Source organism: Mastomys coucha, unplaced genomic scaffold (genome assembly GCF_008632895.1).
Source record: "Mastomys coucha isolate ucsf_1 unplaced genomic scaffold, UCSF_Mcou_1 pScaffold7, whole genome shotgun sequence".
Classification (NCBI taxonomy): Eukaryota; Metazoa; Chordata; class Mammalia; order Rodentia; family Muridae; genus Mastomys; species Mastomys coucha.
The window spans coordinates 19,255,312-19,277,857 of NW_022196913.1; the positions used below are offsets into that span (position 1 = coordinate 19,255,312).

General features: G+C 37.3%; 2 pseudogenes; one reads left to right on the top strand and one right to left on the bottom strand.

The window, feature by feature from the left end:
- Window positions 1-5,660: 5,660 nt before the first annotated feature.
- On the top strand, window positions 5,661-6,228 carry LOC116081914 (annotated as a pseudogene).
- A 13,038-nt stretch (window positions 6,229-19,266) lies between these two features.
- On the bottom strand, window positions 19,267-19,899 carry LOC116082613 (annotated as a pseudogene).
- Window positions 19,900-22,546: the final 2,647 nt, after the last annotated feature.

Genomic DNA, 22,546 nt, shown 5'->3' on the forward strand with positions numbered 1-22,546 from the left:
TCTAACTAAAAAAAAAAAACAAAAACAAAAAAACTGATGCAACTGAATTAGAAGGGAGCAGAGTTATAGATCAACCAGGGGTCATTTCCTGAGGGAAACAAATATCTTTAGAAGTGGGGTCTTCACTCCATAACTAACATTGCTCTCTGCCCACAAATTCTGCCAGGAGAGAGCTGGTCTCCCAGGAGTGCTCTCACTTCTAAGCTTAGAGGTGAGATCACCACTTTTGCTCTAATAACTGTCCAAAGTGGGACCCACCAGTAATGCACAGGGCACAGGAACACCAGAGCAGCTGAGGACGTAATCCTTCTGGTTGCCATCTGCATTCCTGACCTAAGGCTGTCTCACAGCCCTCCAGGCACAAATCCCAACAGGAGAGAGCTAGTCCCCTGAGGAGTGCTAACATATCTAAGATCATAGGCTCACAGGTCCACAGAAGGGACATGATCCAGTCAGAGCCAGCAAGACCAGCTAACACCAGAGATAATGAGATGATGAGAGGCAAGCTCAAGAACATAAGCAAAAGAAACCAAGGCTACTTGGCATGATCAGGACCCAGTTCTCCCAATACGGCAAGTCCTGTTAACCCAAATACACCAGAAAAGCAATATTTTGATTTAAAATCACTTCTCCTGATGATGATAGAGGACTTTAAGGAGGACATAAATAACTCCCTTAAAGAAATATAGGAGAACACAGGTAAGCTGGTAGAAGCCCTTAAAGAGGAAACCCTAAAAGCCTTTAAAAATTGATAGGAAAACACAACCAAAAAGGTGAAGGAATTGAACAAAACCATGCAGGATCTAAAAATGGAAGTAGAAACATTAAAGAAATCACAAAGGGAGACAACTCTTGAGATAGAAAACCTAGGAAAGAGATCAGAAGTCATAGATGCAAGTATTACCAACAGAACACAAGTAATAGAAGAGAGAATCTCAGGTGCAGAAGATACCATAGAAAACATTGATACAACAGTTAAGGAAAATGCAAAATGCAAAAAGATCCTAACCCAAAACATCCAGGAAATCCAGGACACATTGAGAAGACCAAACCTAAGGATAATAGGTATAGAAGAGAGCTAAGATTCCCAACTTAATGGGTCACTAAATATCTTCAACAAAATTATAAAGAAAACTTCCCTACCCTAAAGAAAGAGATGTCCATAAATGTATAAGAAGCCTACAAAACTCCAAATAGATTGGACCAGAAAAGAAATTCCTCTGGTCACATAGCAGTCAAAACACCAAATGCACAAAACAAAGAAAGAATATTAAAAGCAGTAAGGGATAAACATTAAGTAACATATAAAGGCAAACCTATCAGAATCAGACCAGAATTCTCACCAGAGAATATGAAAGCCAGAAGATCCTGGGAAGATGTCATATAGACAATAAGAGAACACAAATGCCAGCCCAAGCTATTATACCTAGCAGAACTCTCAATTACCATAGATGGAGAAACGAAGATATTCCATGACAAAACCAAATTTACACAATATCTTTCTACAAATTCATCCCTACAAAGGATAATAGATGGAAAACTCCAAAACAAGGAGGGAAACCACACCCTAGAAAAAGCAAGAAAGTAATCTTTTTTCAACAACCTCAAAAGAAGATAGTCACAGAAACATAATTATGCCTCTAAGAACAAAAATAGCAGGAAGCAACAATCACTATTTAATATCTCTTAATACCATTTGTCCAATAAAAAGGCATAGACTTACAGACTGGATACTTAAACAGGGCCCAAGATTTGACTGCATACAGGAAACACAGCTCAGTGACAAAGATAGACACTACCTCAGACTAAAAACAATTACTCTGGAAATTGTTTTTCCAATTTCCAGAACAATTTTCCTAGAAAACAATTTTCCAAACAAATTTCCCCAAGAAACAAGCTGGAGTAGCCATTCTAATATCAAATTAAGTCAATGTTCAACCTAAAGTTATTATAAAAGATAAGGAAGGAGACTTCATACATGTCAAAGGAAAAATCTAAGAAGAACTGTCAATTCTGAACATCTATGCTCTATAGACATGTGCACCCACATTCATAAAAGAAACTTTATTAAGCTCAAAACACACATTGTACCTCACACAATAATAGTGGGAGACATCAACACTCCACTCTCACACAGGAGTAGATCAGTGGCAGATTATGGAGACAAAAAACTAAACGGAGACACAGTGAAACTAACAGAAGTTATGAACCAAATAGATTTAACAGATAGCTATAGAACATTCCATCCTAAAACAAAAGAATATACCTTCTTCTCAGCACCTCATGGTACCTTCTCCAAACTTGACCATATAATTGGTCACAAAATAGGCTTCAACAGATACAAGAAGATTGAAATAATCCTATGCATCCTATCAGATCACCACAGACTAAGGCTGGTCCTCAATAACAAGTTAAACAATAGAAAGCCCACGTACATGTAGAAGCTGAACAAAACTCTGCTCAATGATAACTTGGTCAAAGAAGAAATAAAGAAAGAAATTAAAGACTTTTTAGAGTTTAATGAGAATGAAGCCACAACATACCCAAACTTATGGGATACAATGAAAGCAGTCATAAGCGGAAAACTCATAGCTCTGAATGCCAACAAAAAGAAACTGGAGAGAGCATACACTAGCTGCTTAACAGCACATCTGAAAGCTCTAGAACAAAAAGAAGCAAATACATCCAAGAGGAGTAGATGGCAGGAAATGATCCAAATCAGGACTGAAATCAACCAAGTAGAAACAAAAATAACTGCACAAAGAATCAATCAAACCAGGAGCTGGATCTTTGAGAAAATCAACAAGATAGATAAACCCTTAGCCATACTAACTAGAGGGCACAGAGACAGTATCCAAATTAACAAAATCAGAAATGAAATGGGAAACGTAACAACAGAAATGGAGGAAAGCCAAAAAATCATCAGACTCTACTACAAAAAGCCTATACTCAACAAAGCTGGAAAATCTGGATGAAATGGCCAATTTTCTAGACAGATACTAGGTGCCAGAGTTATATAACAATGAGATAAATGATATAAACAGTTCCAGAACCCCTAAAGAAATAGAAGTCATAATTAATAGTCTCCCAACCAAAAAATGCCCAGGACTAGATGAATTTAGTACCGAATTCTATCAGACCTTCAAATAAGACCTAATACCAATACTCTTCAAACTATTCAACAAAATAGAAACAGAAGGAACACTACCCAATTCGTTCTATGAAGCCACAATTACTATTATTCCTAAACCACACAAAGACCGAACAAAGAGAACTTCAGACCTATTTCACTTACAAATAGCAATACAAAAATACTCAATAAAATTCTAGAAAACCAAATATAAGAACACATCAAAATGATCATCCATCATGATAAAGTAGGCTTCATTCCAGGAATGCAGGGATGGTTTAATATATTGAAATCCATCAACAAAATCCACTATATAAACATACTCAAAGGAAAAAAAAGACTTAATCATCTCATTAGATGCTGAGAGAGCATTTGACAAAATTCAACACCCCTTCACGATAAAAAGCTTGGAAAGATGAGGAATACAAATCTCATACCTCAACATAGTAAAAGCAGTATACAACAAACCTGTACCCAATATCAAACTAAGTGGAGAGAAACTTAAAGCAATCCTACTAAAATCAAGGACTAAACAAGAGTACCCATTCTTTTCCTTCATATTCAATATAGTACTCAAAGTCCTAGCCAGAGCAATTAGACAACAAAAGGAGGTCAAATGGGTACAAATTGGAAAGGAACTAGTCAAAATATCACAATTTACAGATGATATAGTATACTTGATTGACACCAAAACTTCCACTAGAGAACATCTTAACGTGATAAACAAATTCAGCAAAGTAATTGGATATAAAATTAACTCAAACAAATCATTAGCTTTTCTCTACTCAAAGAATAAACATGATGAGAAAGAAAATAGGGAAATGACACCCTTCACAACAGCCACAAATAATATAAAATACCTTGGTATGACTTTAACTAAGCAAGTGAATAATCCAAATGACAAGAACTTCAAGTCTCTGAAGAAAGAAATGGAAGAAGATCTCAGAAGATGGAAAGATCTCCCATGCTCACGGATTGGCAGGATTAATATAGTAAAAATGGCCATCTTGAAGACTTCACTTTACAGGTTCAATGCGACCCCCATCAAATTCCAACTCAATTCTTCAAAGAATAAGAAACAGCAATTTGCAAATTCATTTGGAATAATAAAAATCCCAGGATAGCAAAAACTATTCACAACAATAAAAGAACTTCTGAGGAAATCACCGTCCCTGACCATCCCTGACCATCCCTGACCATCCCTGACCATCCCTGACCATCCCTGACCATCCCTGACCATCCCTGACCATCCCTGACCATCCCTGACCTCAAGTTGTATTGCAGAGCAATAATGATAAAAACTGCATTGTATTGGTATAGAGACAGGCAGGTAGATCAATGGTACAGAATTGAAGACCGAGAAATGAACCCACACACCTATGGTCACTTGATCTTTTACAAAGAAGCTAAAACCAAGTGGAAAAAAAGACAGCATTTTCAACCAATGGTGCTGGTTCAACTGGAGGTCAGCATGTAGAAGAATGCAAATCGATCCATTCTTATCTCTTTGTACAAAGTTCAAGTCTGAGTGGATCAAAGACCTCCACATAAAACCAGATACACTGAAACTAATAGAAGAGAAAGTGGGGAAGAGCATCAATCATATTAGCACTAGGAAAAATTTCCTGAACAGATCACCAATGGCTTATGCTCTAAGATCAACAATTGACAAATGGGACCGCATAAAACTGCAAAGCTTCTGTAAGGCATAGGACACGGTCAATTGGATAAAATGGCAACCAACAGATTGAGAAAAGATCTTTAACAACCCTACATCTTATAGAGGGCTAATATCCAATATATACAAAGAACTCAAGAACTTAGTCTTCAGAGAACCAAATAACCATATTAAAATAATGGGGTGCAGAGCTAAACAAAGAATTCTCAACTGAGGAAACTCATATGGCTGAGAAGCACATAAAGAAATATTCAACATCCTTAGTTATCAGAGAAATGTAAATTAAAACAACCCTGAGATTCCGCCTTACACTGGTTAGAATGGCTAATCTCAAAAACTCAAGTGACAGCAGATGGTGGCTAGGATGTGGAGAAACAGGAATACTCTTCTATTCCTGGTGGGATTCTAGTCTCGTACAAATACTCTGGAAATCATTCTGGCAGTTCCTCAGATAACTGGAAATAGTACAACCTGGGGACCCAGCTATACCTCTTATAGGCATATACCCAAAATATGCTCCAAAATATAACAAGGACACATGCTCCACTATGTTCATAGCTGCCTTATTTATAATAGCTAGAAGCTGGAAAGAACCCAGATGTCCCTCAACAGAGGAATGGATACAGAAAATGTGGTACATTTACACAATGGATTATTACTCAGCTATTAAAAACTATGCCTTCATGAAATTCTTATGCAAATGTATAGAACTAGAAAATATCATCCTGAGTAGGTAACCCAGTCACGAAAAAAAAAAAAAAAAAAAAAAAAGAAAACACACATGATATGCTCTCATTGATAAGTGGATACTAACCTAAAAGCTCGTAATACCCTTTTCCTGTAAGCGGCCAGAGATGACCTGTGAAGATGGTTCGCTACTCTCTTGACCCAGAAAACCCCACAAAAGCATGCAAATCAAGAGGTTCAAACCTTCATGTTCACTTTAAGAACACCTGGGAAACTGTCTAGTCTATCAAGGGTATGCATATCCACAAAGCTACCAAGTATCTGAAGGATGTCCCTTTAAAGAAGCAATGTGTGCCATTCTGGAGGTATGTATGGTGGAGTCAGTAGGTGTGCCCAGGCCAAACAGTAGGGCTGGACACAGGGCCGATGGCCAAAAAAGAGTGCTGAGTTTTTGCTGCACTTGCTTAAAAATACAGAGAGTAATTCTGAACTTAAGGGTTTAGACGTAGATTCTCTAGTAATTGAAAACATCCAGGTGAACAAGGCACCTAAGATGCACCGATGAACCTACAGAGCTCATGGCGGGATTAACCCATCCATGAGCTCCCCCTGCCACATTGAGATGATCTTCACTGAGAAGGAAGATTGTTCCAAAGCCAGAAGAGGAGTTGCACAGAAGAAAAGGATATCTCAGAAGAAACTGAAGAAACAAAAACTCATGGCACAGGAATAAATTCAGCATAAAATAAATGCAGATTAAAAAAAAAACTCATAATACCCAAGATACAATTCACGAGAAGCAAGACCAAAGTGTGGATGCTTTGGTCCTTCTTAGAAGGGGGCACAAAACACTCATGGGCTGAAATACGGAGACAAAGTGTGGAGCAGAGACTGAAGGAAAGGCCATCCAGAGGCATCCCCACCTGGGAACTCATCCCATATACAAACACCAAACCCAGACACTACTGCAGATCCCAAGAAGTGCTTCCTGACAAGAGCCTAATATACCTGTCTTCTGAGAGGCTCTACCAGAGCCCAATAAAAACAGAGGTGGATGCTTGCAGCCAATCATTGGACTGAGTATGGGGTCACCAATAGAAGAGTTAGAGAAAGGACTGAAGGAGCTGAAGTGGTTTGTAACCCCATAGGAAGAGCAACAGTGTCAACCAACCAGATCTCCCAGAGCTCTCAGGAACTAAACCACCAACCAAAGAGTACACATGGAGGGACCTATGGCTCCAGCTGCACATGAAGCAGAGAATGGCCTTGTTGGTCATCAATGGGTGGAGAGGCTCTTGGTCTTGTGAAGGCTCTATGCCCCAGTGTAGGGGAATGCTAGGGTAGGGAGGTGGAAGTGTGTGAGTGGGCGAGTCAGTTCCCTCATTGAAGTAGTTGAAGAGAGGATGGGATAGGGGTTTCTGGAGAAAAGTAGGGGCAAGGGGATAACATTTGAAATATAAATAAATAAAATATCCAATAATAAAAAAGTCAAAAAATAATGCTTAGTTTTTCTGAAAAATCAAATTCATACCACCAGAATCCCCTATTTATGGCCATTTGTCCAAACCTATACTCCAGCAATTTTATTCATTCCATTTAGTTGCTAGTGTTCAATTAATTCAAAGCATAACATAAAGCAGTTTTTTATCAATTTCTCTATTATTAAGACAAAAACTTTTACAAAAAAAAAAAAAAGTAATGGAGTCTTGGGCAGTTTTCAGCCATGTATCCCTTACTTCTACTCTTTTTAAGTGCCACCTTGTGTGAATGATACTTTCAAAAATTTATGAGCAGCTCCTATCTTTCCACATTTATTTTGCTGCAGAGTGGAGAGAGGCAGCAGATACAACAGGTAGGAAGTCAAAGGGAAAGATTACCAACAAGGACAAATTTTAGGAGAGACAACGAGAAAGCTGAAGTTCCCAAGATCCCTGAGAAAGGCAGGGAATCCACTAAAGAAGGAATGAAAATAGACTCATTTGCCTTTCAGCATCAAATAGCAGTGTGCTCAGAGAATTCGCAACACCCACACTCCTGAGTCCTAGGCTTTATTTGCAAACTGTTCTGACATTTTTACAAATAATAGCCTCTCCCGCCTTATTACCGACAAGCTGAGCAATGTCTTCTACTTCATGTTATAAACAGAAATGAGGATACTCCCAGTAACATTCAGCATCCTTAGGACACCAGAAAGTTTCCAATGAAAACACTTATAATGATTAGGCATCATCAGAATTATCTGGTGTTAATGCCCTGGCACATAAAGCTGCATTATGTAAAATGTTGCTTCTTACAAAATTATGGCTCTTTTTTGGAAACGGAAACATCACATAGAAGTTTCTCAGATCAAGAACAGGAAATGAGTGATTCAGCAAGTTGGATTTCCCCCAAAGAGCCGTCTCCACAGCTGTACTGCACAGCACAAAACCTTCCAAGGACTTGTCTGGTATTAGTCAAAAGCAATCAGACTGAGAACCACAAAGAACTCTGTTCCGCATGATGAAGGGCAGTTGGAAAGGTGGACTGGACTCTGAGAAATATGTCAGCTGAGTGCACTGCTTGAGGAGAGACTGTGGTACACCATGGTTCGGAGCTGGGCAGGGAGCAAGCATCTTCTACCAAATGAGAAGGTATTTGTTCTGCCCTGAAGACTTAAGAGATAGTTTATCATGGAAACCCATGCTTCTAGGTACCTACTGAGAAGCCTTAGGGACATGGTTGGGATTGGATGCTCAGTTAGAGCTGATTCATTTATCCCTTCCTCCTACCCTCTACTTCTTAAAAACATCAGTCATTAAAGACCCGATTTTGGCTGCTTTCATCTAACACCCGCAGAGTAGTTCTCATGCGGCAACTCCTATGGAGTGGCACTTTGGAAGGAATTGTAAAGGCACAAACTTGCATTGGAAGGGAGAAATAGTTTTTGAGTATAGCTTTTAAAACATGTGACCATGCTTCAGCCGAAAAAGAGAGCCCTTCCATACCCTGGAAATGTTTCTAGTATTTAATCCCCAATGTTGTCCCACACAGTCTTCTGACACATAACTCATCATGATGATGTATGGCTAGGTTCCTGTAGTAGATCTTAATATGTTCTCTGTCTCCAGATTTTCCGTACCCTTCCTGCTTTCATTCTCAATCTTCCTAAAACATGGATTTCTGCTGTGTCACCTACTACTCAAAATTACTCACAAGGAGAAGCCAGATTTTTGTTAGTACCTGATGGATTTTTTTCTGAGTCTTACTTATATTTTGTTAAACAGTATACATTACTACAATGGCATCAACAGTTTCAGCATGAGCTGGCTACTGTGCAGGAATAAATGTGTATCATATGTGATAAGATATCACTTGACATTTTGTGTTATATAACACTTTTGTCAAAGGCTCGGGTTGAGAATAGGGTTAGTAAGTATGACACATTGTGTTTCTATTCAGCATCCATATTGCACATTCACATACACACCTCTATATTACATCTACATTAATACTGTGCAGGTCCACAGTGGTCTCATATATAATGTTTACCTCATCTCTTGACTGCACAAAAACCTGCATCAAGCATTTGATCAGTATCACCTAAGTATAAGGCAGTATATGAATGACAACACAATAAAGCTTGTTTCATAATGTATTGTTCTCATTACATGAGGCATAATTGAATTTTACCTGATGTAAAACTTAATTATTTTATTTTTATCAAAATATCATATGTACATTTCTAATAAACCTAAATGGAACAGAGGGGTTTACTAAAACAAAACAACCAGAAATATTACTTATTTCCAGCCCAAAATTAACCAATTACTTGAACATTTTTTAAGTAATGGTTTTATAGCATAAATGTTACCTCTTGGCCATTTTCCGCACATGGTTTAGTGACACTAAATACACTAACTTTGTTGCAAAACCAATGTGTTTTATAATTGTATTTTGAATTCTTTCACGTAATTGAGGTATTGTTTCAAATGTTGGATTTTGTTCAATCCTGTGGGTATTATCTTTTTTACTTTCTTCTATAATGTGTATTTGCCTGCTCTTTCAGCCCACCTAGCTATAAAACGGTTTCTGCCAATAACATTTAAACAAGTAGTTTTTACTGAAAATCATGGGCAGAATATTTCTTGATCCCTTTGAAGATCAAATATGCTTCATTTTATAATGTTAAAAGAAGAAATGTAAAAAAATTGCCATATTAATCTATGGATAAAGTTCTACAGTCCTCAAGTGATTAAGGTCATATGCCGAAAGCAAAGTTTCTCTAGTTCCTGTTCTACAACTACTTTTTGGATGGTTCTAAAAGGAAGAGAAAGTCCTCACTCTCAGTGGAGTTCTCTAAGCTATGAAAGACCTGAAGAATTAGAAACACTGCTATTGTAGTGAACTTACCCATCACTGGCTGTTCTAGGAATTTTGCCTGTCACTCACCCATTTAGGGAATTTTGGAACCACTGTAAACTTCATTTTTGTAGTAGAGCTACAGCTCTTGTCCTGGCACACGTTTTCTGTCTTTGTGGTTTCACAGAGTTTGTGATCTCCTTTAGTGGGATCCTCTGTTTTCCTAAGGCATGTTTTTTTTTGTAGCTTCTTAAGAAGGGATTCATGAAAGTACATTATAAAAATCCTAGCATATCTGAAATTTTATTATCCTGGGGACTATTTTTGTTATTGTTGAATACAATTTGCACAGCAGAAACTTTATCCTTTTACTATTCAATTTTTCCACATTTACTATATTATATTCATGAAATTGTATATTCATAATTTTCTAGTTCCAGAACATTTTTCATTTATCAAAATGTATGAAAATGTGTGCTTACCTTAGCCTGTTTATATAAAAAATCTTCTCTATATATTCTTACAGGAAGGAGCACATTGTCATACATCTGGTGTTAGGCAAAAATAATTTCTTACTCATGTCTTGAGTTAATGAAGTTTTAGAGACTTCTGATTTTGGCCTGATAGAGTAGAAAGTTGGGTTTAGAAGAAACACATACCACCATGTCTTTACTAGCTAAGGTATGCCCAACTGATAGACATGAAGAGGTCACAGCCTTTAGTCCAATCACCAGGGACTGATTACACCAAGAACATGAGTATATTCTTCTTTAGCAGGGCTTCAAGATGGAAATCAGGCAATCCCTTAATTATAGAATCCTATAGTCATAAGTAAACAACTTAGCTAAGCTATGTCTAGATTCTTCACCCATCAAAACTGTGAGGCAATAAATTCCTGTTACTCTAAACTGTTGAGCTTGAGGTCCTATGTTATGATGCAGTGGAAAACTAATGCACCTGGCCCAAGCATCTTCCCCTTTCATGTTTCTTCAGCACAGAGCATTAATTTTCCTTCAACATTAGTCAGCACCAAGAACAGGTCTTACAAATAAAATCCACCAATATGTGGCAATGGGCTGTATTCCAACTTTGGAAGACATCACATTCCTTTGGAAAACAGTAGAGGGTCCACAAATAAAGTTTGGAAAAAAATCATAGTGAATATCTTCAGTAGATCATAACAGTGCCATAGGTAGCACAGAAACATGAAAGGGAGTCAGATACCATTTGTTGCAATCCTTTTTCATTTTTCCTTTCTTGTTTTGATGTCCTGGGAGACTGAGAAAAGCCAGCTTAACAGAATATTTACAGCATCAGATTTAGAGCCATGATGACATGTTTGCATCCTATAGTGCTAATTTCAATCTTCAGCAAGGTTTTTGTGTTTATGGTTAAGTCAAATTCTATTCAAAAAGATGTAGCCCAGTTCAAGTTAATTAATATTGTGAGTAATTAGAAACTGGTAAAGCATTGGGGATGGGTAACGTTTAGTGCATATGGAACTCTGATATACAACTCTCTGCTCATGGTCACATCTTAATATTAGAGGTAACACTATTTAGAGTTTCACATTTGCGTCTTAGTTCTCATATTGGTTGGGTTTTTGTCATCCCTTGGTTGCTGGTCCTGTGTTCTGTAAAAAAGCAGATTGGGCATGCCAGGGGAAGCTTCATCTCCCACCTCTAGGATTCTGCTCTGTTTTAGTTCCTGTTCAGACTTCCTTCAATAAGGAACAGCAGTGTGGAAGTGCAAGCCAAATAAGCTCTTTTCTCTCTTGCTTTTTTATCATTGGAGTTTCACCACAGTAATAGAAACCCTAACAATAACAGTCTCTAAAATTCTCTTTCCCAGACCTTGGTCCTATCATCAAGGAAGCTTTTGTGCAGACTTGCTTCAGTTATTTATAGCAAAAGTTAAGCAATCTGTGACTTTTGGGGTAACATTCCACTTTGCATTCTAGGCATTGGTTTTCATGAGTCAATTTATTAACTTTTCTGTTGGTATGATAAAATGTCATAACCATAAACAACAAAGAAAGTTTATTTTGAATTACAGTTATAGAGGTAGGGATGGCATGGCAACATATAGCTAGAAAGTGAAACTGACTGATCACATTTTGCCAGCACATCTGTTAAAAAAAGAAAAGAGTGAACTAGAAGTGGAATAAGACTATAAATTCTCAAAGCCCACATGACATACTTCCTTCAGCAAGGCAACCTAAGAGTTCCATACATCCCCAAACCACTCCATCAACTAGGGACCCAATGTTCAAATACATAAACCTATGAGAAATATTTCCTCTTTAAAACACACCATTATTGCTAATGTTTTAGATAGAAGTAACATCTGGAAAATCACTGAGATAGGGAAATATTTGGGGTATTTTAAGGCCTGTTTTTGAAAATGATAAGTACACATTAGTGTGGCAGACTAAAGAGGTGTGTGTGTGTGTGTGTGTGTGTGTGTGTGTATGTGTAAAATTAATCCTGATGTCTAGGATAAGTGTCTTAGGTTTCTATTATTATGATAAAATTCTCTTATCAGAAGCCACTTGGGGAGAAAGTGTTTCTTCTTACAACTGTCAGTTTACACTCTAGCACTGAGGAAAGTCAGGACAGAAACTCAAGGCGTATCCCAGGATGCAGAAAGTGAAGCAGAGCTATGGATAAATGCTGCTGACAGGCTTCTACTTCCCATGACTTGCTTGTAATGTTTTCTGATAGACTCAGGGCCACTTTTCCATGGTTGGTACAACCCATAGCTATGGACTGGACCTTCTGGCATAATCATTAATCAAGAAAATGCCCAAAGGACTTACTTAGAGGCAATCCAATGTACTATTTTTTTTCCTCAATTAAGATTGCCTTTTCCTAGATATGCTTAAGTTTGTATCAAGCTGACAGAAGCCAACCAGGACAGTCAACCCCCTTTCAGCTTGCTATACCAATACATCACTATTAACCATAACCCCTCTTTTGTTTTCTTTATCCTCTATGCCTCATATTAATGCCAATATCTCAATACTCCAACACACTCCAACTTTTTAAAGTCCTGGAGTTTTCAAATTTTCAAACCCTAACAGTTCAATCTTTTTAAAATATCCCAACCTTTTTCAAAGTTCAAAGTTTCTCCAAAGGCTTTTAACTGTGGGTGCATAGTTTTAAAAAGAGTAATACTTTCTTATTCTAAAATGGAAGAATCAAGGCACTGATACTTTCAAATTAAAACAAAGCCAGAGTCCAGCCATTTCTGTGATCTCATAATCTAGGCTCCACAGTCACAGTTCAGCTCTGCCCATAGGTTCTTCCCTCTTTGGCACACATAGCTTATCTTCTAAGGCCAGACTGGCTTCCCTTCAGTGCTGCTGCTGTCATTGATGCTTCTCCCATGGCACTGACATTTCCAAAATACTGTGGTCTCTACTGATCATTCACCAATGACTCCTTCTGGGCTTTCTTCAGAGATTCTGACTCTTCCACATGGTGCCAAGCTTCAATTTTTCTCCCTGGTCATTTTTTAATCCGGGGGCTTCCATTTTGACTGTGGCTGCAGTGTCATCCATAGTCTCCACTTGTCTCTCACAGTGTCATCAATGGCCTTACCTCATCTCTTACAGTGCTCTTTCTGACATCTTCATGTTTTCAAAACTAGTATAGGGCACTCTTACACAGTATCAAGCTTGACTGCCAGTAGAAGGAATTGCTTTGTCATCCATTTGGACCCCAGATTCTGTGTTGTGGCCCTGAGAAACACTTCCAGAAAATTTCCTCTTGATGATTCTGGTCTTTGATTTTGAATCACAGCCCTAGGTGACCAATATCAATCTTCCCAAAAATTTCACTTTTGCAATTTTAATTCAAAATGTCACATAAATGGCACTGGTAGAGTCTTTGCTTCCCTCTTAAATGTCATAATCTAGGCCTCTATCACCTGCTCTCAGCATTATCTTCTAAGTTCCCACAATAGCACAATCAACAATGAAAGCCCAATATTTGTCTAACCTAAAGTTCCAAAGCCTTTATACAGTCCTCCCCAAAACACAATCAGGTGTGCCCCAGCAATAACCCATGAACCAATTATTGGTATCAGTTATTTTTTGCAGAGGGAAGGGAGAATGGTTTCACTCACTGTCACCCCTAGTGACACATTAGGAAACTTTTTCCTTCCTGTTTCTATAAACTTATGCTATTTAGGCTTAAAAGTTTTGGTTCCAGGGGGACGAATAGAAGCACAGCAAACATCCCACTGACTTGGAAGTTAAGAATCTACAACTCACCTGCAATGTGCTTTTTGTTTGGTAACCTATGGCTTCTAAACTGATTAAAATCCCTTGTGAAACTCCTTTAAACTACACACACACACACACACACACACACACACACACACCCAGGGCAGGAACACATATATGTATATTCAACATGTAATAAGGACACATGCTCCACTATCTTTATAGCAGCCATATTTATAATAGCCAGATGCTGGAAAGAACCCAGATGTCGTCCCTCAACAGAGGAATATACAGAAAACATGGTACATTTACACAGTGGAATACTACTTAGCTAGTAAAAACAATGACTTCATGAAATTCTTGCGAAAATGGATGGAACTTAAGAATATCATCTTGAGTAAGGTGACTCAGTCACAAAGGAACAAACATGGTATGTAATGACTGATAAGTGACTATTAGCCCAAAAGCTTGGAATACCCAAGATTCAACTCATAGACCATATGAAACCTAAGTAGAAGGAAGACCAAAAGTGTGGATGCTTCAGTGCTTTTTAGAAGGGTGAACAAAATACTCTCAGGAGGAAATATGGAGACAAAGTATGGAACAGAGAATGAAGGAAAGGCTATCCAGAGACTGCCCCACCTGGGGATCCATCAAACAGCTACCAAACCTGGATGTTATTGTGGATGCTGGGAGGTGCTTGCTGATGGAAGTCTGATATGGCTATCACCTGAGAGGATCTGCCAGAACCTGACAAATATAGAGGTGGAAGCCCTCAGCCAACCATTCAACTGAGCTCGGGGGTCCCCAGTGGAAGAATTGGAAAAGGGACTGAAGGAGCTAAAGGAGTTTGCAGCTCCATGGAGGGAGCAACAGTGTCAACAGGCCAGACCCTCCAGAGCTCCTGGGGACTAGACCAACAACCAAGGAATACACATGGAGCCACCCACGAAGCTGACCATATATGTGGCAGAGGATGGCCTTGTTGGACATCAGTGGGAGAAAACACCCTTGGTCCTGAGTATGTTTCCATGCCCCAGTGTAGGAGAATGTCAGGGTGGGAGGATGGGAGTGGGTGGGTGGGGGAGAAAAAATGAAAAAAATAAAAATAAGTGTGAAAAAGAAAAAAAAGAAGTTTACAAATTTTCCATATTGCTTTTAAAACATCCTTAGTGTTAATTATCCCTCCCTTCTTCTGATCTAATCTCACATACATCTCCAGACACACACACACACACACACACACACACACACACATATGTATATATGTGTTTATACATATATATCTATATACATATAAACCAATATTCCTCCTTTCCACTTCATATCACTTAGTTTCTACTGTTCTCCATTCTTAGGATCCATCTTCCCCTTCCCCCCACTGACAGTTATTTTCTAGTTTTTTGTTTACTATAGGTATACTGCAAATTAAACATGCAAATCATAAGATTTGATGTTAAGGTCCACATATCAGACATTTATCTTTCTATGTTTAGAGTCCCTCAGTCAGTCAGCTTTCAAGATTATTGGATGTAAGGCTCCTTACAAGTCTTAATTATTGTGAATAAAGTTGCTATGAGCGTGGTTGACTGTGTATGTCTGTATCAGGAAATGGGGTCCTTTGTCCTTTATATAACCAGAAAGTAGTAAAATTAGTTCATACAATGAGTCTTTTACTAGTGTTCTTGGGAATTATCACACTGGTTTCCATAATGACTTCACCAACTTGTTGTCTCACCAACAGTGCATGACAGTTCCCTAGTTCAACAGCATTTGTTGTCTTTATTTTCTTAATCCCAATCATTATGACTTGAGTAAGGTGGAACCTTAAAGGAATTTTAATTTGCATCTTTCTGAATGCTAAGGGAATCCTGCTTTTTTTTTAAAAAAATGTAGCTATTTGTAGTTCTTTTCTTTGGAACTCTCTGATCAGTTGCAAAACCTACTTTTTAATTAGATTGTTTGTTTTCTTGGAGTTTTGGGTTTTATTTGTTTTTGTTGTTTTCATTTTCCTTTTGGTTTACAACTAACTCATTGGCCTTTGAGAATGTAATGCACAAATACTATATTACATCTTTATCACCTCACCTTTCCCAACTTAATTCCTCTCATGTTCTCCCTACTCCCTCTAAAATTTATCACTCCTTCTTTAATTATTATTCTAAAACCACACAACATAACATATACATGAATACATGTCCATATATAAATAAAGTGTGCTAAATCTTTCTGATGTTGCTCATAAGTACATGTGTTTAGGGCTGACTAGTTGGAATTGGATAACCCATCTGAAGCTCATCACTGGTACAAACTAATTCTCCCTCTCTTAACAACCATTAGTTGTCTATAGATTTTCATTTGAGGGTGAAACCTTGCATGTCCACTGATGTTATTGTACATGTCTTGTTTACGTGATCATATTGTGAAGAATTCATGCATGCCAACTCCTGTAATATATAGAAGACAGGATTTTGCAGAAAATGTCCTAGTCCTCTGGCTCTTACAATCCTTCTACATCCTCTTCTACAATATTCCCTAAGCCTTATGTGTAAGGGGCATATTGTAGGTGTATCAAATGAAGCTGCACACCACATTATTCTCAGATAGTGACAGTTGTTACTTTCTGTCCTAGTCTACATCTGAAGCTTCTTAGATGAGGGGGGAAAAGCTTCACTCATCTATGGATTTATGTGTTTAAAATGCAGTTAAGAATTAACTGGTTTAGGAACGTGGCAACAGCATCTTCACTAGGATACATAGCCTCACTAGCCAGAGGAAGTTGATTAGACATACAGTTATAGGAATAATAACTGAATAGGTCATAAGTCCAATTATACAGCTGTTGTTTACCCTCTTCCCAAGGTATAAGTGTCACTGAGAAGGGTCACTTTTCATATACCTGCTCTTGGTAATTTGTTTTTTTCACCTTTTCCCCTGATGAGACTAGTTAGATGTTTATAATTGTGGACTATAATATAAAATAACCATTGCTCTTCTCTAGTGTGGTGCTGCTTTTTTATCTCCCTTTCTACTTTAAATTATCTGTGTTCATTTTATAGTCTTTTTCTTTTAAATTATAAATGAAGTATAATTACATCACTCCCTTCTCTCTTATCCGTCTTTGAACCCTTTAAACCCCACCTTCCTATGTCCTCTCATTCCAACCCCTTGCATGCCTTTTGGTCCTCATTAAATTGTTGGCATCCTTTTCTTTTATTAATGTTGTTACATACACACATTTACACACACATATACATAGTAATATATATACATATATATATCTTAATGTGCATTGTTCATTGACTTAAGAATTTTCTTCTTTATTAATATATGTATTTAGTGCAATTCCTTCTTAAATATTGCCTTAGCAATAATCTATAAAGTTCTAAATATTGTACTTTTACTTCATTTTGTTCTAAAGGCTTTTAAAATCTTGCTTTGACTCAAAGATTATTTAGAAGTAAATTGTTTCATTTATAAATATTTATAGAAAAATTAAAGTTTTTTTTTTTATTGAGAATTTCAGGGCTGGCCTGGATACTGGATAGGTAATTTGGTACTGGATAGGCAATTGTTGCGCTCTTCCCTATCTCTCCTTCTTCTAGCACTCCTTGGTTTCCTGCCATTCTCACTGTAGGACTGAGGGATTCCTAGGCTTTCCCTGCTCTTGTTTGCAATGTCTGTTGTCCTTGTTCAGCTCAGGTTTAGTGAGTTGCATTCTTGAGACTTTATGACTATAGCTTCTAAGATTTCTAAGATTTCTAAGATAGCACAGTGTTAGCAAACACTATGATCCTACTGGACCTTGCAGTCTTTCACTTCCTCTTGCAATGCCTGAGCCTTAGATATCAGAATGTATCAGAATAATCGTTCCTGATAATACACATACAAGTAATATTACAGAGACTGTGAAGGTTGGATTTCTATATTTGTGAATCTACATATAGATATATACACACATAGATATATATAACTATATGAGTAACAGCAGTTAATTTGTTTAAAGAACATGAATTTGCAGGAATTTCTGGATGAGTAACAGCCCTACTGACTTTCTCTTTGTAGCACCATGGTGGCTAGGACTCTGTACTTATCTTGAAAACCATAGGATCTTCAAGGCCCTCACATATGCTCTGTACAGCTGGGTTCTGACATCATCATACTCTTCTACTTTGGCTAAGCCATTCAAAATGGTTCAGATAGACTTTTTGTCCCTTTAAGGTGAACATGGTGTTGTTTTGTTTTGTTGTATCAACACTATAGTAAAATTAAATCAGAAATTACTTTTTCAAAATTTAGTTCCCTTGACTGACTCATCTATTTGAGGGGTGAGTGTAGGCAGTTGGGTCATGGCAAGAGATGTTCTCTTGAAGACTGAACGTTTTGCCTTGATTGAAGGCTTTGCTTAATTGCTTGAAGGTCTCCTCCCCTAAAAAAGTACTCTCAAGCCAGAATCTTGCCTCCTGGATACCACAATACAGTTTCCACCATGTACACAACTTTTGGTCTGCCTGACAATCTTGATGCATCAGAATGGCAATCTCTTGCCATCAAACAAGTTAAATCTAGAAATGAAGCTTCTGTTCTTGGCTATAAACAAGATAACACTGGAAAACATATTCTTACCCAATTTGTCCAATAGTTGGAATATTCAAGTGATGAGGCTGCAAATAATGAAGGTCTGAGTGAGCTCTTTAGGGAAATGGAACCCCAGCACACCATAGGGATGACTCATCATTTCAATCGTTCTCAACAAAATACAGAAGTGCTACAAAGAAGATGTCCTCATTAGAGCACTTACCCTCAAACTCACAGAACATAAAGGTACACTTGGACAGGTGTCTTAGTTTGGATTTTATTGGTGTGAAAAGACATGATCACACCAATTCTTACAAAGGAAAACATTTATTAGGGCTAGCTTACACTTTCAGAGGTTTAGTCCATTATTTTCCTGTTGTGACTATGGCGGCATACAGGCAGATATGATGCTGGAGAAGGAGCTGAAAGTTCTTCATCTTGATCTAGAGGCAGCAGAAGGCCTCCAATAAGATCACATGTACTCCAACAAGGCCAAACCTCCTAAGAGTGCCTCTCCCTATGGGCCAAGCATTCAGACCCATGAGACTGTGAAGGCCATACCTACTTAAACTACCAGAGCAAGTGAGCCTAAAAGTCCTTGGCCTTGATATCAATACCCAGTTCCTATTAAAATTCACTGTCCTCTGTAGCTGGGACCTCAGCCTTTTTCCTTTCTGCTCTGCCTGCATCTTCTGTTTCTCTTCACATGAACCATTTTCTTTACATGTGGTATCCATTTTAGGCTGGCTCTCTGAAAACTTCTTAAAATCTAAACAGAACACGTTCTCAAACCACTTCATCTCTGAACTGGGGCTGGTGAGTGTAGTTGAGGAATCGGCAGTTGGTACTGGAGAAAAATCTGGCAAAAAAGCTCCAAGACATGTTTACAGAGCCACAACAGGGAATACAAAACAATAATATCAGCCAGTGTCACTCATTCACTCCCAGAAAAGTTTTTACATTTAAGTGAGCATTCAGCAGTCCTGTGATTCCCCTCTCTTCCTCCTCTGCATTTTCAGTGACCTGCTTGTTATGATATGTGATTCCTAAGGTGGAGAACACACAAATTCTGGCAGGAGGAGTTTTATCACTATCAGCAAAGTTTCCCCACTGAATCATCCGAGACTTGCCTCTGGAGTACTGCAGTTCCTCTTTGCTCACATAGTAGGCAATAATATTGTTCCCATACACACAGGCCTCATCATCACCCTCAAACGCAACCTCGCTACAGGGAAATTTGCAGTGAAATTCAGGGGTATATAAAAGTTATAAATCACATCAGAGAAATTGTTACAGTAAGATGAAGGAAGCTTTTCCATAGGCTTAAGATGCTACCTGATGCTATTCTTAGCTTTTTGGATTGGTGGGAGCTAGTGGCCTGATTAGTTCACAGATGTAAAAGGCTTTTAATCTGTTAATCACAGGATGCTAATTTTGACATAGAGAAGGACATTTAATGGCTCATCGTGGGGCTAAAGCTAGCTCAAGATAAGGTAATTGGCCTGTTTACCTGTAACATTCCAGTATCTCTGCAACACTGAAGTTCTAAGGACTAATTCGCAGTGCTAACAGAGCATAATGCATGATTTCAATTCTTTTAAGCTTATGGAAATCTGTGTTATAATCCAGAATACTGTCAATCTGTATGTTCTTGAAAAGAATTGTTCTTTTGTTGCATGAAAGTATCTTATAGTTCTGCATAGCTACATCCTTATTTGGATTCTTTCTATTTGTTTTCTGTTGCTGAGGCAAAAATATTGCACTCTATTTTTGGATTCCATTTTACCTTCAAGATCTATCAGCTTTTGCTGTACTTGTCTTTAAATTCTTTTATGGTTGAATAAACAGCATTATATTCATAAAGATATTTCATATCTTTTTACTGGATAGTATGGAATTTCTTCATGAAATTGACTTCTTTTCTTTGCTGCAATGTTATTTGCTCAAAACTTACTCTGAAACCAATATAGAAAGTTTTACCAATTTTGATTAGAAGAATATATTATTTCCTACCTAAAGTATGTGTTTTAATATTTGTAACATAATTAGGTCTCCTGCTTTGGTGTATATGGACTGCTTATATGTAATGTGTTTATTTGTAAGGTTTGGGTTACAGCAATGATCTTAGTATGTCTCTTCTTTTCATTCCATGACTTATTCAATATATATTATTTTATTTGTAACTTTCTTCCTACATATTTGATCACCATTTTTATTTCTGATATAGACTAAGATTTGACTTTATGGACATTTAGTAATTGTTTGTTTGGTATCTGGTGATTATTGTAATATTTATTTATTTAGTCTTTATTTTCAAGGCTATTTTTTTATTTCAGTCCTTTAGAAAGCTATTGCTTTAAGCTCTCATCCTTTGTTCCTTGTATGCTGTCTGACATTTCTTTGCCTTCTGTCCCTTGTAGTTTTAAAGGTTTTTCTCTTCAAGATTGATGTTGATCATCTTATGTCTGGTGTGTCTTGATGTACTCTTATTTATTTTGATAAACTCTGGATTTATGATGATTCTAGGATCTATTGTACACACTTTACAGCATTAACAAGAAATTGACTAGTTTTCTTTGTTCATGTTTCTCTCTGTTTTTCTTACAGGGACAATATTTTTACTTCTAGGAAGTAGAGTTGGCATTTTTGTTTTTGTATACTGCATTACTCTACTTAATGTGTTGAAGAAATGGATTATAGTCATTTTGTTGACCTTGACTTCTAGTTTGACCACAATTGACTATCTCCTTAAGGAGGCATTAAAACTGCCTCCTTGAAATTGAATTAGAGACAGGATGAATTTTGCCTTCTAGAATGCAGATTTTGTGTGTGTGTTTTTATCATGACTATCTGAAGGAAACATAATTTACTAGAAAAATATTGGATTTAGGAGATATTGTTGATTAGATTTGTTAAATAGCCATTCCACTAATGAGACATACATGTGAGAAAAGGTATTATCCTGGCCAGATACTTTATTTCTTCTCCTTTTATGTTGCTTTTTTTCCTTATTGGGTATCTCATTTCTCTTTTATTTGTTTGTTTTTTTTTTTTGATTTTTGTTTTTGTTTTGTTTAGTTTTTAGAGACAGGGCTTCTGTGTATAGTCCTGGTTATCCTGGAACTCACTCTGAGATCAGGCTGGCCTTGAACTCAGAAATCTGCTTACCTCTGCTTCCCAAGTGCTGGGAATAAAGGCATGCACCACCACTGCCTGGCAGGGTATTTCATTTCTGTGCATGGACTGATGGACACTCAGCTGAATACTTGAAGTTTTCCCTTTGTGTATCTCTCTCTCTCTTTCTCTCTCTTTCTCTCTCTTTCTCTTTCTCTCTTTCTCTCCCTTCCTCCCCGCCTCTCTCTTTCTCCACCCCCCTGTTATTATACTACTTGGCTCTACTTATATATTCTTCTCCATGTCATGACTTGGAAATCATGACAGTTTCTTTAATTTCAGGAATCAATGTTCTTAATTCCTACCACTTCATATGTCTCATTATTCTTAAATTTTGTATTTTAAAATGGTCTCAAGTAAAAAAGAAGAAAGAAATATGATCCCTATTATTTCTTTTTGCCTAAAAGCAGAAGTAATTTTCATGATCTTTAAATTATTTCATATTTGCCGTACCCTTCTCAACCCACATATTCATTTTTCCTGTATTTTCAAATCCATCTTTCAGTTTAAAAGTACTTTTCCAGCTGCCTAATATACTTAATATCTTTAGTGTGTTTTGAATAGTTGTATATTCCAGTTTTACTAAACCTGCAATATTTATTATTTCTATTGCTTCTATTATCTTTAAATTATTCAATTTAGAAGGAATTATCTTATTAAAATTTAAAAAAAATTTGTGGTTTTTAGCTTACAGAAAATTTGTTTCTGTATAAAGAATCTGTTGCAATTTCTC